A 12,681-nucleotide genomic window follows, 5' to 3' on the forward strand; every position below is an offset into this window, starting at 1 on the left:
AAAATACAGAGAAGGGGTACAAATTATACAGAATTTCAGAAAAAATAAACAGTAGGAAATCACTAGTTAATAGATTACATATTGTCATCTTAGAAATAATCGTTCATGTTACAAAATTAAAGCACATAAAGTGGACATTCAAACAGTGAGACTGCAAGCAGTTCTGTTCAATGATCCAACAAAACTCAGTAATATGGTTATCTATCTTATACACTTAAATATACATGCAGTTATATCCTTTAGAGCCCTTTCTTTTCCTCTCTTTTTTACAATGACAATTACACATTTTGGGTTTTATTACTCCCATAGTTCTTATTACTTTTTTTGAAGAAATAAAACCAAATGTGACATAACAAAACAGAGTCAGTCAAATCAAAAGGATGGACATAATACATAATGTAAAAACAAAATACAAGGTGATCAACAATGGTTACCATAATGCCTCTTGCTATCTTAAAAAGAATTGCCTATATCATCAGTTATAATAAAATTTAACAAAACAGTAGAGAACAAAACCAATAAAACCAAAACATTGGAGACATTACAAGACTTCAAAAGAAGATAATAGTCAAACCAGAATGGGTGTCATAATGAATCTTATTGTCTTCACAGTTGTTGCCTATACTCTTGAACTTGGTACTATCAAGCAAAACAGAATAGAGGAAAATCAGTCAAAACAAGATGGTGAGAGCAATACAGGGTTTCAAATCAAGTTAATAGGAAATCAAAGTGGGTTACTGTAATATATACTGCTATTTTTTATTTTTCCCTTAAAAAGATAAAAATAAAAAAGTAAATAATAAAAAACGAGATTGAGATAAAAAGAGGACATAACAACAAAACAGCACAGGTCAGAGCATAACCATTTAGGTAAAATAGTGTTTCACCAGAAGATATCCTGACATAAAAGTAGTTACCATAGTGTTTCTTTCCTTGAAATCTTTGAGTATAACTTTGTATACTGTAGCATCAAACATATCAAGACAATGTAAAACCATTCAAGGGAATGACAGTATTACAGCGTATTTAGAATCAACTAACAGAAAATGAACAATGGTTTCTGTATAATCTCCTTGTCTATAAAAGTTTTTGCTTATATTATCACATATAATAAAATCTAATAAAATACAACTTGTTAAGGCCAATGGAGACAGAAGAATAAAAGCTTGATGGGACTTCAAAACAAGATGATACTAAATCAGCACTAGCTATTATGATGTCTTGTTTTCTCCAAAATAGCTGTTCCTACCATCTAACCCTCTCTGACTCATTTCTATTGAGCTCTTTTTCTGTCATTAGTTGTCAGACATTCACTTCATTTCACTTTCTTCTCCATTCATTGTGGCCTCCCTGCCACTGTTTCTGGAATCTTGGTATTTTTCTCTTTTAGAATATCCTGCAGTATTGTCTGTAGAGTTGAATTGGTGGTTGCAAATTCCCCTAGTTCCTCTTTATCCTGGAAGCACCTTGTTTTTCCATCAATTTTCAGGGACAGTTGTGCAGGATATATCAATCTTGGCTGCAGGTTATTGTCTTTCAAAGCTTGAAGTATTTCCCCACCACGCTCTTCATGATTTGATGGTTTGTGCAGAGAAGTCTGCTGTAATTCTAATGGGTGTTCCCTTGTAAGTGAGCTGTTTCTTGTCTCTGATGGCTTTTAATATTCTGTTCTTATATTGGATTTTTGGAATTTTGATTATTATATGCCTGGGTGTAGCTCTGTTTGGGTTGTAGGTGGCTGGGGTCCTGTATGCCTCATACATCTGAGTATCTTTACCTTTTGCTAAATTAGGGAAATTCTCCTGGACTTTTCTGTGAATAGCCTTTGCAGTTCATTTGTTTGTGTCCCTACTTGTTCTTTTATGTTCTTAATTCTTAAGTTATAGATCCTCTTATCATCTTCTAGCCTTTGTATTATTGCTGTTTGTTTTCTTATTATTTTTAAGAAGTTCATTTCATGCTCCCACATTACAAATCTGTCCTCCAGTTCAGATAATCTATCCTTAGTTTCTTTCAAGCTGTTATGCCAGCTTTCAATAGAGTTTTTAGTTTCTTGGTAATTTTTTTGAACCTGCTTCACGTATTCTATGTTTTCTCTATTTTCTCCATCAAACAATTCTCCCCTTCTTTTCTGTTCTTCCATTCCACCATCTGTTTTTTTTCTTGGGTGGTGCTTAGCATTTCTCTAACTGTTCTACTTATATCTTACTTTACTTGGTTAAATATTTCACTTTTGAACTCATCTATGAGGTCCCGGAGATATTGCTTTATGTCTGTTGGTGCTGTGCCTGATATTGCATGTTTTCTGTCCTTATTCTCCTTTGCATTTCCCTTTCCTGGATCAGTGTTCTCAGGATTGGGGGCTGAGGACCCTTTCTTGTTGCCTCCTCTTCTCATATTTTTTGTTCCTTCCATCCAGGCATATATAGGAGGCTCAGTTTCTTTCTTTGTGGGTTACGGTTTGTTTGAATCATGCTGCCTAGGTGTTCCCACCCACTGCAGGGTAGTAGGGAGACACAGACCAGGGCAGCGTATGTAAGGACAGTATTTTCCACAAATAGTACTGGGAAATATATACATACACACACACACACACACCCACACACACACACACACACACACACACAAAAGAATGAAACTCTGCCACTCACCATATAAAAATTCAACTCAAAATGAGTCAAAAAATCAGCTAAAAATGAGTCAAAGACCTACAGGTAACACCCCACATACACACCATAAAACTAGCAGAAATAAACAGAGGAAACACTTGAAGACACCAAGACAAGGAAATGTGTTTTTAGAAAAAACTTCAAAACACATCCAACAAAAAAAAAAAATACAAAATAATATTATATCAAACTAAAAAGCTTCTGTACAATCAGCAGAGTGAAGAGACAACCTATAGAATGGGAGAAATATTTGAAACTATTTGTCTCACAGAGTTAATATCCAAAATATATAATGACTCAATAGTCAAAAGACTATTAAACCAATGTAAAAATGGATGAATGACTTGAATAGTAATTTTTCAAATGAAGATAAACAGTCAACAAACATAAAAAATGCTCACAAACTACAGTGAGATATGAGCTCACTTCAACTAGCATGGTTATTATTAAATATACTAAAAATAACAAATCTAGTGAGAGTGAAGAAAAAGGAAAAATTCAAAGCAACATTGGTGGAAATGCAAATTAATGCACCCATTATGAAAAATAATATGGTATTTCCTTAAAAATTTGAAAATATAACTAGCATATAGTCTAAAAATCCCATTATTGGGTACTACACAAGGAAAATAAAATCATTATGTCTGTCTGCATTTATTGTAGCACTGTTCACAAGATAAATGATGGAGATGTCTATCCATGGTCAAATGAATCTTTGAAATGTAGTACATATATAGAGAGTGGAAAAGTATTCTACCAGAAAATTCTGGAATTGCATCAATTTTGTCATATGGTCTGAAGTGGAGGACATTGAGTGAAATAATGCAGACACAGCAAGACAAATACCACTTTGCTCATTCATGGAAGTTAAAACATGTTGATCACACAGAAATGGAGACCAAGTAGCGGTCACTGGAAGAGAAGATAGTAAGAAGGTGGACAGTGGATTCCAAAATAGAGTTGGGAGTGCAGTTCTAATTTATACAGTGCAATAAGATAATTACAGTGTAAAACAATTATACTTTTAAAAATGAACAGAAAGAATGTGAAGGGTCCCAACACACAAAAATAATATTTGAGATGGCAGAAATGGTAATTGCCGTGATTTGATCTTAGCACTTTGTACACAGGCATTGACACACTGCTGTACCTCATATACAGGAACAAATTATATATATATATATATATATATATATATATATATATATATATAAAATGAAAGAGACGCACAGACATGATAGTACACACCTTTAATCCCAATACTCAGGAGGTGAAGGCAGGAAAATTGGGACTTAGAGGACAACCTGGACTATATAGAAAGACTTTCTCTCAAAAAAGTAGGTAACTATTTTTTAAAGTTTTAAAGAAATGTTAAATAGCCTGTACTATGATAGGTTAGCATGCATGAATGCAAAAATAATGTATTAAGCAATAATTTAATGAAATGATGAGCTGAAAAGAATTTAAGAGAAAATGACAGTGAAGATGGGCAATAGTTACAGAACTGGGAATAATTTTCTTTGCAATATACAGACATATCTCTGTGATATCTACACTTGGAAAGAAGGAAGGAAGGAGAGAAGGAAAGAAGGAAGGAAGACTGAGAAATAGGGAAGAAGAGGCAAAAAGGAAGGGAGTTAACGGAGGAGTAAAAAGAATTCATTGCATGAAAATTGAGTCAACAGTTGCCAGGAGCTCAGGAGAAAAAAATGAAATTTTAATGTCAGCAAACTCTAGAGGAGTAGTCTCTGAAGTCTGAAGTGCTGATTAAAAAATTTTTTCTTTTTCATAGGATGGCATGCAGGAGTTACAAAAAAATCATAGCTGAAGGCCATGGTACAGTGGGGAATCTTGTGATGAGCACAGCTGAATATAGCAAAGCTGTTCTTAGCACATTCACAGAAGTTTCAGGTTGGTGACATTATATGCCTTAGCTGAGTTCTGCGGCAGAGAACAAAATGTGTGCAGTTAGGTCAAGATTTCTGCTTTAAAATGAATAGGAAAGAGAAGAAAAAGGAAGAAAGTGAAAAATGTTGTAAAAGTCCATTTTTATTTATTTACTTTTGACTCGTTTTGTTTTGTTTTGCTTAGATAGGGTCTTACCTCATAGCTTAGATGAGCCTTAATCCTATATGAACCTACCCCGGGTTGGTGCTGAACCTCAGCCTCACAATTTCTGGGATTGTGAAATGACGAGATTCAGTTTTGACTCTGTACTTAGGGCACGATTTATGCCACGCTATAGAAAGTAACGTATTTTAACCCTGGAAATGGGTTTGTACTCAGAGTCAAAGTAATGGTTGCCAACTGGCAGTTGCTCAGAATTCATCTGGAATGAGCAGACAGTTCTGGTTCTCTTCTTAATGACACTGATGATATGTCACAAGCATTCCTCTTAAAGAAGAACCTTTTCTTCGGAGGCAGAGGAACACTCTTTGGTGAGCATTTGGGTGTTGAATGAGTGACATGCTAGAAGTGTTGTTGAGTACTTTTCAACTCTGAACATTTTCTGATTCTGCTACAGGACGTTCAGGGAAAATACAAGTGTTAATAGCCATGGTGTTTGAACTCATCTCATCCTGGCAGATGGTTTTTGACTACCATTTTGGCTATTACTTTAGCTATGAATTTTGCTTGGATCACATGATACACTCTATATCAAGGAAACATGAGGTTCACTTAATTTCTCTAACTGAAATTGTCTTCGTTGTGATAGCTTATGGAATCAGAGCATTAAATTAAAAAGAACGGTAACTCATTTTTCTAAGACAAAATCTACAGACAAGAATAGTTTAAAATAACATGATCCAGAATGCAGATGTATGGGAAACATGGCGACATTAAGTACTTGCTCACCCATTGCTGTTTATGATGTCCCAAAGGCAATCCGAAGGAAAGATGAGATGATGCTCACCTTATCATCTCAATTCCTTAGGAGAGTGCCTTGTATACAATAATCATCAAGCACCTAATATGTGACTCACTGGTCTCCCCTCCTGCTTGGTTTCTACAGGATCATGTTGTAGCTCTACCACAGAATGTATTGCTTTGGATTTCATTTATTTGTTCAATTGTATCTCTACTGGGTTTAGATCTAATTCTTCAGATTAGGAACTATGTCTTCATTTTTGCAGACCCAACTCTAAACCAATGATATGTTCATAAAATGTTGGCTAAGTATTCTCAAATCTTCTTTTTCCCTCACCCTGCCATGTACATTGCTCCAAAAAAAAAAAAAAAACACAGTAGCTCTGCTCTCTTGCAAGGTATTTCCGATAGAACATGAATATATTCATCTGCATATGTGAATTCACCAATGTGGATGTGTGTGACTGAACACACATGCCTACTATTCATATCAGGTAATAGATTCATTTGATTATGTGTTTAAGAGTTATCAGGTTGGCAAATGAAACAACTGTTTTCTCAAAAGATGATTCACACCATAATCTGAATAAGAAGAAAATCATAGAGATTGATTATTTATTACTCTGGTGGGCCACTTCCTTGTTATCCTGATTCTGGGAGCAACCCAGTGACATCATAGTGGCTTTTTAATGTCATATTGGTTGTCTACAAAGATTACCACCTTAAAAAAGAGGTGATCTTTTAAAAGCATCTTTTAACTGAAATCTCCTTTGCATTAAGGATATACAATGTGACCTCAAATTAAAAGTGGGAAGATGACTGCATTAACAGCCAGCGGGTATGGACTCTTTGACCTACAATGGCCATTTTATGATGTCCCAAGGGCAATCCAAAGGTAAGAAAGAATTTTCTATAAATTACTGAAACAACCAAGGATTGAAATTTAAAAGGAGCATATTTGGACTAGTTTTAAAATATCATTCATATACCTGCTATGTTGCCTTGGAAATAAACTATAGAACAACTAATACCCCAAAAAGTAGTAACTTTCAACATATGACTTTATTAGGTAGAAACTTTTTCATGCCTACAGGAAACCTCCATCTATAACACTCCCCATGGTCATGATTTTGATGGCTTTGCAAACGTAGTTTTCGTGGTTTTTTTCACTCCAACCTGATTCCCTGTCTCAAACTAGTCACAATTACTTAAATACAACATATTTCATGTTTTTGCATCTTTCATGTACCACTGACTTTCCTTAGAGCACACCTATTATGTTCTCTGTTAAACAAATATATTCATCGTTTGGAAGTACTACTCTGAGCGTCTTTGCCGCAGTATGAAACTACACTCTCTCTTGGGTTAGCATTCTACTTGTGCCTTGCTGTAACTATGCCATGAATCAATATGTTCAGCAAGTTTTGTTTACATACCTGACAGTTTATACATCCCTTGAAGGCAGTAACTACATTTACATAGCAGCAGTTGCTGTTGATTAATTACTATGTGCCAAGGTTTTTGATTAGAAAATAAACGAAAATCCATAGTTGTAATACATTTTAAATCACTCCTACTGAGAATTATAAACAAAATAATGTTCTTAAGTACAATATATGCCCTAGAAGAATAGAGAAACTTAGAGCTTAGAAAAAGCTAATAGGAAAAGTTGTATCTGAAAGAACAAAGTTTGGTATGAACAAAGGCTACCCAATTCAATTCAGCCTGGCTCCTACAACCTTTCAGAAGCCATCCTTTAGAATCTGGGTGTATCACTGGGATTATTTGTATCTAAATGAGGTCTACCAGCTGGGTGTGCTGGTGCATGTCTTAATCTCAGACTTGAAGGCTGAAGCAGGAGGATCCCAAATTCAGCCCAACCTGGGATATTTAGAAAGATCTTATCTTAAAAAATATAAAAAATAATAAATACTGGGGATGTGGCTCTCTGCAAAAGTATGGGGCTCTATCTGCAGTACCACATACAAACAGAAAGTCCCACCATGCTTGGTTTTGTGCATCTTTGCATACTCTTTTTCATTCTTTTGTTAAATTATAAAAGTATGAGGTAGCAATCACTTTTTTCAATACTTTTAAATGTTTCACAAGGACCAATGCAGAATTCAAAATGGGGTTGACAAATATAAGGATGAAGTTGAAACAATAACCTCTGACATTTTCATGTAATGAAATATTAACTTCTTTTCTCCTACCCACCACCTTTCACAGTGTAGGTATCAACAGTTTTCTAAATGAAATAGAAACAGTGATTAGGTGACTCTTCCAGAGCCAAGTGATTATAAATAGGTTGTAATTAATAAATAATACATGAGTAATAAAACTAGATTTTCAAACAACTGCTTCATTTGATATGAATTTTTGTCTTTATGTGATCATCAGCTGTCACAAATTTATGTATGCTATCTTGTTTAATATTACAAGAACTTTAGGATATATAGACAATAATTACCCTTATTTCACATGTACAGAAACATCCCATGGTCATAGAGGAAAGCAGTGGCAGATCTGTAACTCTAACTCAGCTTCAACTTCAGCATTCAAGTTCTTAACCACTCCACCATGCAAAGTGTTCCGTGGAGTAAGATTGATTCCCTTGCTCACACAGTTTATAACCATTAGGGATGTGAATAAGATGAAAATGAAAAACAACACATGAGATTATGAAAGACTAATTATGGCTTCTGAGATCCTTTTATCTTTTTTTTTCTTTGTGTGTCCTAGATATTAGTCATTGTCTGCTGCATCACTGGCAAACAATTTTCCCATTCTGTAGGTTGTGTCTTCAGTCTGTTGATTTCTTTCTTTGCTTTTATAGAAGCTTTTTTTTTTTTTTTGAGACAAGGTCTTGCTCTGCTGTTCAAGTTGGACTTGAACTCACTATGTAGTTCAGGCTGGCCTCGAACTTGAAACAATCCTCCTGCCTCTGCCTCCCAAGTGCTGGGATTAGAGGCATGTACCACTACAGAATTTAAGACTGGCAGAAGCTTTAAAATTTGATACAATCTCATATTCTGGTTCTCAGTGTTATTTTTGTCTAATTGGAGTTTCTGGTTAGAAAGTTCTTATCTGTGCCGATATCTTCAAGAGTTTTCCCTGTTTTATCTTCTTTCATGTGCTGTTTTAATATTTAGATCTTTGATCCATTTTTGTTTTAATTAAGTACATAATGAAAGATGTAGGCCTAGATCCAATTTTCCACATGTGGATAGCCAGCCTTCCCAGCACCATTTGCTTTTTATCTTTTCTACAATGCACACATTTGGCCTTGTGGTCAAAGATTAGATGGTTGCATGTGTATGGAGTTGTTTCTACATCTTCTGTGCTATTTCATTGATCCACACGTCTGTTTCTATGCCATTACCATGCTGTCTTTATCACTGTAGCTTTATAGGATAACTTAAATTCTGGGATTGTGATACCTTCTGCTTTGCTATTGTTGCCCAGGACTGCTTTTGCATCTACACTACAAAATATTGATGAAAAATTTAAAGAAAACACAAATACATGGAAAGACCTCCCTAATTCTAGAATCAGAAATTGTCCTATTGCTAGAGTCTCCATATTATCCAAATCAACCCACAGATTAAATGCTATTTCTATCAAAATCCACTGATATGTTTTACAAAAAATGTAAAACAATCCTAAAGTTCCTATGGAACCACAAAGGACCCCAGATAACCAAAGCAATCTTAAGAAAGGAAAAAGATAGCAGTCATCACATTCCCTGAATTCAATATATGTTATAAAGTTAGGTAATTAGTACAGTATTAATATTCTCATAAAGACAGACACATGTATCAGTGGAATGGAACAGAGAGTACAGAAATAACTCATTAGATACTTATATAATTGGGGGGGGGGGTAACCGGGGATCGAATTCACGACCTTGCACTTACCAGGCAGGTGCTCATACGACTGGGTTCAATCCCCAGCTCCTAGATACTTTTAATTAGAATGAAGAAATCGCTTTCTGTTTTTAGTTTACTGATTACTTTTTTAAATTAGTCCTTTCATATTTTTGCCTCTATTGAGATGATTATATGATTTTTATATTCATGATGTTAATATAGCAAATTAAATTATGAGACTTTCCTTTCTTAAATTAACCTTGAGTTCCTAGAATTAAATCCCACTTGCCTTGATATAGTATTCTTTTTATGTATTTCTGGTTTATTTTCAAATATTCTTTTAAATATGTTTACGTACACACTTCCTATTTGTCTTAGATTTTAGTTTCTACTATCGTGTGTGTGTGTGTGTGTGTGTGTGTGTGTGTGTGTGTGTGTAGTGATGGGATACTTGAAATTTACCCAGGGCTTTCACACGAGGCTACACCACCAGTGCTCCTCTTCTTTATTTTTGAGACAGACTCTCACTAAGTCATTCAGTTTCCCAGGCTGGCGTCAAATTTGCGATTTTCCTGCCTCATCCTCCCACAGTGCTGTGGTTAGGGGTGTATGCCATTAAACCAACCTGCTTTTTCTATATTTATCTGCGTATGATATCAGAATAATGCTGACATTTCAAAACTAGTAAACATTATTTCATTCCCTATTTTCAGATAAATTAAATTCAGATTTTCATTTAAATTAACATTGTTCCTTAAGTAGATGAATTCTTTAATGAAGCTACCTGTGACTGGAGTGTTCATCATGGGAAAATATAAGTATTCAATTTATGTAAAAGATATAAACCTTTAAATTCTTCTATTTCTCTGTCTCTGTTTAGTAATATATATCTTTAAAGTGTTTTCTCACTAAGTTGCTAAATTCATTGGTATAAAGTTGTTCACAACATCTGCCTATCACTTTTATAACAGAATCTGAGCAATGTATATCTCATTTCAGATCAACAATTTGTTTCTATTTCCACCTACTTATCTATCTGTTGCTGTCTCTCTGCTCAATTGGTTAGTCTGACAAAAACATGTATGATGAACAAAAAGTTTGAACAGATACTTCAGCAAAACTGGGTAACAAATCATCATTCAATACATAATAACAGACATGTATGACTAATCATCACGGAACTGCAATAAAAATCAAGTGAGATACCCCTGCATGTGCAATGGAGTGACTAAACGAACAGATTTTTAAATCCAAAGGTACAATGCACTGAGGATTGACCTTCACACCACATGCATTCACACATGCACACATGTACGCGTACACACACACACACACACACACACACATTGTTCGAAGAAATCCAAACTGATGTAATCAATTTGGCAGTTTGGTACAAAATAATTCATATGTTAACCACAAAACTGAGCTATACTCTAGAGTACCCCATGAGAAAGAAAGCTGATGCACACGAAAACCTATCTGTAAATATTTACATCAGTTTTATTTATAGCTTCTAAAATCTAAATGCCCTTCAACTGATCAATTAATAAACTGCAGTAATATATGCAATGATCATTACCAAACATTAGAAAAGAATAAATTCCTGAAAAAAACATAGATTGCCTTTACATGCCTTGTGTCACATGAAAGAAATCAAACCCAATAGGCTACATCACATGGTGCTATATTTAGATGATGTTCTAGGAAAAGACAAAGTTATAGAAAGTACAGAAAATATCGTTATTTTCCAGAGTTTGGAACTGAGGGGTGTAGGGATACAAAGGAAATTTAAAGGGTAGTCTAATTCTGTGTTTTGATTGTTCAAGTAATGACATGATTTATGAATTTTCAAATTTCAAAGAACCAAGAATAATCACTTTAAGTAACCTATACTGAATTTAAAATAAATAGTATTTTAATCTTTACAATTTGCTTTTTTCAGTCAGGATGAAGGCTATGTGTAGTTCTACCTCATTAACTTTTTCTGTGCTTATGTAAAATGATATTATGTAAATATATCTATCTGTTAATCTGTAAAAATATTTAGGAATCATTTTTCAGCTTTTGTTTTTTGTTTTTACAATGCACAGTGCTGCTCTGGTAATTTTAAGTAAGGCTCATTGTACACTATGTTAGTTACAGTTCTCTAGAGGAACAGAATAAAATATATTCTGCAAAAGGGTCTATTATACAGGCTTACAGGATTAGAAATGACAGGGTTCACCAAGGACCTGCTAGAGAGCCAGAAAATCCAGTAATTGCTCCACCCAAGAAGCTGCAGGCCCCGTAAAAGGAGGGATCAAGGATGCAGCATGATCAGAGACTGAGGCCTAGAAGCTCCCTGGAGGTTTCCGGTGTGATTTTGAATTGGAATACTGAAGAGACTGGGGTTCCATGTCTACAAACAATGGCAAAAACAAAAGATAAACCTGCTCAAGCAGAATAGAGCATTTCAAACATGCACCAAAGTTAGGCATAAGAGTGCATCCCTGTAAGACCAGTACAATGGAAAGCTGAGAAAGGATGGGTAATTTAGCGATTCAGTAAATCACTGTCTCAAAATAAAACATAAAAAATGGCTGTCAATGTAACTCAATATAGAAGCCATGGGTTCATTCCCCAGTACCACAGAAACAATCTAACCAACCAGCAAACAAAACATGGGCCAACTTCTTTTCCTTTTTATTCTATCTGGGCTATATGCTCACAAACAGGGTGTGTCTTCCTATCTGAGTTTGCTGGCCTACATACCAATCCTCTCTGGAAATACCCCACATCTAGACCCATGCCTTCCTAATCTATTAGGTGTTTCTTAATCCAGGCCAGTTGACATACCATGATTAACAGGCACATGAACACATGCCAGAGTGTTCTGAGGTGTAGAACTGCTGAGATTTAGGGAGCGTGTTTAGGGAACAAAATAACTCAAGACATTTTATCTTCAAATGTTTATTCCAGTGAACCCTTAACTGAAATTATTAAATAATTTTCAAAGTTCCACATTCTCACCAGCACCTGGTATAGTCAAACCTATTTCTTAGCACCCTGGTTACTGCTGAAGTTGAAAATCTTTTCATATTTTTTTCTTGCTATTCCTATTTTCTCTTTTACTTTTCTGCCCATTTCCCATTGTGTTGGCTTTCCTTGCTTGTTGGTTGGTTGGTTGGTTTTTTGGAGACCAAGTGGTGTTATGCAGCTCAGGGTGGCCTCAAACTCACTATCCTCTGACTTTTTTTTTTTTTTTTTTTTTTTGCCAAGTGCTGGGATTATAGGCA

General features: G+C 35.0%; 1 protein-coding gene across 1 annotated transcript in view; it reads left to right on the top strand.

The window, feature by feature from the left end:
* The first annotated feature begins 6,410 nt into the window (after positions 1 to 6,410).
* Kifap3 (kinesin associated protein 3) overlaps positions 6,411 to 12,681 on the top strand; it is a 173,758-nt gene continuing 167,487 nt past the window's right edge. The window contains exon 1 of the mRNA XM_063253658.1: positions 6,411 to 6,432. The gene's annotated coding sequence lies outside the window, so the exon portion shown is untranslated. The remainder of the gene's footprint in view (positions 6,433 to 12,681) is intronic.

This window comes from Cavia porcellus, unplaced genomic scaffold, assembly GCF_034190915.1.
Source record: "Cavia porcellus strain 051 isolate PalLab524CR breed Dunkin Hartley unplaced genomic scaffold, mCavPor4.1 scaffold_7, whole genome shotgun sequence".
NCBI classification, from domain to species: domain Eukaryota; kingdom Metazoa; phylum Chordata; class Mammalia; order Rodentia; family Caviidae; genus Cavia; species Cavia porcellus.